Raw genomic sequence first — 5,532 nt, forward strand, 5'->3', positions numbered from 1 at the left:
AGTGTTGCAAATGCGTAAGTGCCTTAAACCTGCATTCTATCTGAATTCCGGCAGGGGCGACACATTTGGTTGCAAAAGGAGGTCAGTTTCTGTAGAAGTCTATGAGAAAGTGACCCACTTCTTACTTGATTTATTACCTCAGTAAACATTTTCATAATGAGTTTATGGTCTCAATTGCTAGTTTTAAAGGTCCAATGTGTAGGAATTTCTCCCAGCTAGCGTTGAGATCATTTATCGCAATCAACTCTCTCACACCACGCAGTTCAAAGTACGTATTACAGCTACGGTAGCCTTCACGCTTCAAAAAGCCGGTCTCTTGCTCTTTTCAATATCATTTTTCTTTTACTGGGCGAAGACTACTGTTCCTGAAATTTGGATTTTGAATACGTGTGGTCCTCCATGTTTCCCTCTTCAAACTTGCCAGGGTCGGGAAGCTACAATACCCATTAGCAGCATTAGCAGCACCTGTGAGTTTATCATTGTGACAGCAAAAACGCGAAAGGCGGAGCAGTATGTCCTGTATGTCCCTTACCAGCTGACGTATTTCAAGATGGTGCATGAATATGGAGCGTCTACCCCAGTTCATGCGAATGCAAATGTAAAATTTCAAGCCAAGGACAAGTTTGTGAATGGGTAACACACATTTTAATAATGAACAACACGTTACACACTGGACCTTTAAGTGTTCTGCAACACAGAATGATGTTCATTTTTTTAATTATGGTCTCTTTGATTTTAAAATTGGTGATAAAGCAGGGGGTGTTTTAGGGCGTGGCTATGACGTGATTGCCAGTGAAAGTGTGTAACGTAAAGTGTAAGCAGCTCCTCCCTCACTCCCTCTCGTCTAAAATCGTCACATCTGCAACCAGGATGGCAATCACGGCAAACACGACGACGGATAGCAGATCTCCACAAACCAATGGGTGACGTCACACATGCGCTGTCCATTAATATACATTCTATGCTTCGTACAGAGCACGGAGCCGCTGTAAAATAGTCGTGCGAGAGAAAACTCAGATTGGACAATTAGTCTAGCTAGCTGTCTCAATTTACCCTGCAGAGATCTGAGGAGCAGTTAACCATAGTCCTCATAAATCCACCGGAGTTTAAAATTCCAACACAAAGGAAGCAGAAAATACATGCATCCGGCAGAATTTCTTGTAATCCTGGAAGTGGAATGTCAAGGATATAGACTAATGTTCTCATAACTCAGCAAAAAAAAGCGAATAATCCCAACTGTTGAACCATCTGTTTAAACCTTGAACTCAACAGCTTAAAGTCAGACACTTCTTCATTATAGTGGATCTCACCTCAAGCCCATGTTGACAAATATGGTCAAAGTTGTAAAAAAATTAAAATATAAAACAACTTACTTTTGTGTAAGGTAGCTTGAGCCACGCTCTTGGCATTTCGAAAGCTTTAAAAAAATTAGCAATATTTAAATGTTAATCTCTGAAAATAAATCTAGCCTTGAAGAGTATACACCACAAAATAAAGTAGTTTTGTTTTTATAATAGCATATGCGCCCACGCATGCCTGCACGAACAGACACAGACCAGCACATGCACCCACAAACATCCTCTCAAACACAACATAATACCTTTGAGCCCCAATTACTGTACAGTGTAGTATGTACAGGGTCAGGGTAAACTCTATGTTCTGTAAGTTACCTCACAGAGTAGGCCTACCTTCTGGCATGTGTTCTTAACTAGCTCTTTCTGCTGGAAGGGATTGACAGTCTGCAGCTACAGCTGTCATCTCACTGAGACGTTTGTTCTAACACTAGTTTTCTCTTGGGTTGTAATGAAGGAGACAAGCTGAGGTAGCCATTGTTTACCCCTTAATTTAGGTTCCTGCTGCAGTGTGAGAAGGGATCACTCTTTTACAGTAGAAATCTGGAGGCTCTTCTAACACTGTGGGGGAAATGTCAATAATGTAACCGAGTCCCCGGGGTCAGACCACAGACTCTTCTTTTTTTGTCTTTACCTCCTTTTATCTATCACAAAACAAAGAAAAAGGGATTGAAAAGGATTGTCACAGCTGCATCTGTCAGTACATTAAACGAAGGAAAGGCTGAAAGAGAGAATGGCTCAGACTCAATAGTGGAACTACATTAATAATCAAATTTAAACATTGCAAAGATGCAATTCTGTGTTGATTCATTTTGAGTTAGTTTACATACAATAATGAATGAACTCAGATTGCAAAGGAATATTGGTGTAGTATAAAAACCTCTTTGCTTTGTACAAATATATTCCTTTCACCAACAGTTGCTGTGATTGATTGGTTGACACCCCACAGGCAGTTTAGTGTTTAATTCCCACGCATATTTGTTGTTGCTAGTTTACTGACTGAAATTTGGTCTTACGTACATGAATAGGAGGAAACGCTGGCTCATTTTATGCATGCTCTGAGAATGCAACAGTCAATTTATGTTTTTTACCGCTTTATCTGGGAGACATTTCATCAAATCTCATGACAGGACTTTTTTTGTCTCGTCAGATGTGAAGACAAAACCAAGTTCTTTAAAAAGAACCCCACGATTTAGCATTGCACTCATTGACTGTAAATATTAAATGGTTGCACTCCATTAACATTGCCAGACTCACAATAAACAGTTAAAAAAAGGATGCAGCAGAAACATAAATATTGTCTTTCTTATTCCACTCATTCTTTTTTCTTGTCAAAACCGTCTACATAAACCACAAGCGTCCACATAAACCACAATGTATTTCTCTACATTAACCACAATGCAACTCAAATGCCAGCAGTTCAGCTGGAGATTCAGGTGTGTTATGTTAGTAGCGTATAATGTAGCCCCACAGATTGTATAAAGTATGACATCACCCATTGGTTTGTGGACTAGCATTTTTAAGCCTCAAGTTTGGCATTTTGGCTGTCACTGTATTGATTTTTTTGGACCCAGAAGTGATCCAAATTTTTATTTTCCATTTTCAAACTTGTTGTCTGCAGAACAGATGTTGATCTGATCCAGATGGCCACTCTTGAAGGTGGGCTAAAAAACAAGGCTGCTGTCCTAGAGAGGGTGGAGATCCGACAAGCACTACAGTTAAAAATAAAAACCAGGGGTTCTTTAAGTTGTTCCATGGTTCAACTCCTGAAGCATTCAAATATGACTGTTTAATGGCAACACATCTAAATGAAGAGTGACTGCTAGTTTTACCCAATTTCCATGTAAATCACACACATAAAGACATTTGATACAGCACCAAACTAAACAGTCCTCTTCCCTATCACTACACTAGAGACAGCTTGTGATGATATAGCTGTGTCTGTTGGTTATGGTTATGTAATGTTGCCAAAGACAGAAAGCAGAAATATAAGACTTGCTTCTGACTGTAAGTGGATGTTTCTTTTCGTACTTTTTCTTTTTCTAAAACTAAAAGTCCACAGCAGCATTAATTATTCATCTTGTTAAAAAGTGTCTCCTATGAGTGGTTAAACGATGATGACGATCATGGTAGCTTTTAAAAATGTCTGCTTTCAGCTTTTTCACCTTGCTTTCATACACCACATTTCATGAGAGATAAAGTCCTACTAAAAAGCTTCTGTCTCTCTGTCAGTCAATGGTTGCTCTGACCCCTTTGTTCTCTATCTCAGGTTGTCTTTTCTCTCTCTGTCCTATTCACATTTCTTCATCATATCTCTTCCTCACTCTATCCTTTGCATTCTCTCTCAGCTCAGTTCTTTTCTTCTGGTGAGTTACTCAGGTCAGAAAATGAGCCAGCTGCCCGGGCTAATCTGGGGAATACAGGCGGCTTGAGACCGAGACAGAGGTTGACAGAAAGGCCAGCTTTTCCACATCGATAAAAGGCTGCTCAAATCGGATACCATCAAACTTGACCTATAAATGTACTTGAACGCCACAGAAAAAGAAATGCAACTTCATGTCTGGAGAGGCTCTCCAGACATGAAGTTCAAAATCACCCTGCAGAAAGAGAAATTTGAATTTGACAGATATATAGCCAAGATGATGCTGTGTATTGGCAGTTTTGAAGATAAAAAAGTGAGACCATTAAGGGATTAATACTTTGAAGCATTTTCACATCAATCATCTGTCTGTAAGCTTTTTGAATGGGTAATTACATAATAGTAGCTTACTGAGCATGTGGGCGTTGTAGATTGATAATTTTGTTAAAGGTCCCATGGCATGAAAATGTCACTTTATGAGTTTTTTTTAACTTTAATATGCGTTCCCGCAGCCTGCCTATGGTCGCCCAGTGGCTAGAAATGGTGATAGGTGTAAACTGAGCCCTGGGTATCCTGCTCTGCCTTTATGACATCATAAGGGGAAAGGTAACCTCCCCTTTCTCTGCTTTGCCCAACCATGAGAAAGAGAGAGACATCATGGCTTGCAAACGAGCAAAGCACGGCAGTTGGTCAAGGCCACCCCTCCCCCCCTTGCCCCCCCTCTCCTCCTCAATAGCTGAAGACACATAAATGGCACGTCCTAAGCAAAGCTCATTGTGGGATTGGCTCTAGTGGCTGTAATTCTGCACCAAAGCTGAATTTCGGGAAAGAGACTTCAGATACAGTATTAGGGGACCACTAAGGTCTATATAAAAGCATACAAAAAGCAGCATGTCATAGGACCTTTAATTCATGCTTAAAACCTTTTATCTGTGCAACTACATTTTTTGGGGGAATTGCCTCTCAGCTCATGGCACATATTCAGAAATGTAAAATGTGTTTCCTGCCAGGTATGGATCACATAATGTATGGACACATGGTTGTATTGTAGCACTAGATAATCATGAAATTATATTTATGGCAAAGTTAGGCAGAGAGTAAATTCTTGGAGGATTTCTGGTAGGCAATGTATTAATGCTCCGGCTGCCCGTGTGTTTTTTTTTGTTTTTTTTTAGTGTGTGTGTGTGTGTGTGTGTGTGTGTGTGTGTGTGTGTGTGTGTGTGCGCGCGCGTGCAACTTGGCAGAAAGGGAACACTCTGATTTCCAGGATTGTATAGAATAATTCTGTCCCAAGAGTTAACAATTAACATATATATTCTTATATTTACCATAATAGTGTACTGTAACGTGTGTGTGTGTGTGTGTGTGTGTGTGTGTGTGTGTGTGTGTGTGTGTGTGTGTATATGCCAGTGTAGGAAGCCCACAGAGGCTCTTTTGATGTATGCGCCAAGTGAGCAACTTTTATAGGAATGTATGGGGTGCCATTTTAGAATGTAGTTCTTCTGAATACTTCCAAGCTAAGTACAAGCTACAGAGCTCCTAGCATGGATGTAGACTCGTAGTCTTCTTTTAAACATACAAAGCTAAAAGGTGTTATTAATGTAGTAGATTTCCCCCCCAGCTTTTAACAATCCTTAGCACATACAGTACATCGCTATGTTCAAACTTGTTCGCCTGATAGCCAACATGCTTACTTTGAAAATAGAAGAATTGACACAACCCCTCATTGTTGTGAGATTCAAATGACATAACTGCTACCGTGTATGTCTGAAAATCAAGACATTTTGTATTCCTGGATGAGCAGCAACTATTTAATATTTA

This window comes from Perca fluviatilis, chromosome 20, assembly GCF_010015445.1.
Source record: "Perca fluviatilis chromosome 20, GENO_Pfluv_1.0, whole genome shotgun sequence".
NCBI classification, from domain to species: domain Eukaryota; kingdom Metazoa; phylum Chordata; class Actinopteri; order Perciformes; family Percidae; genus Perca; species Perca fluviatilis.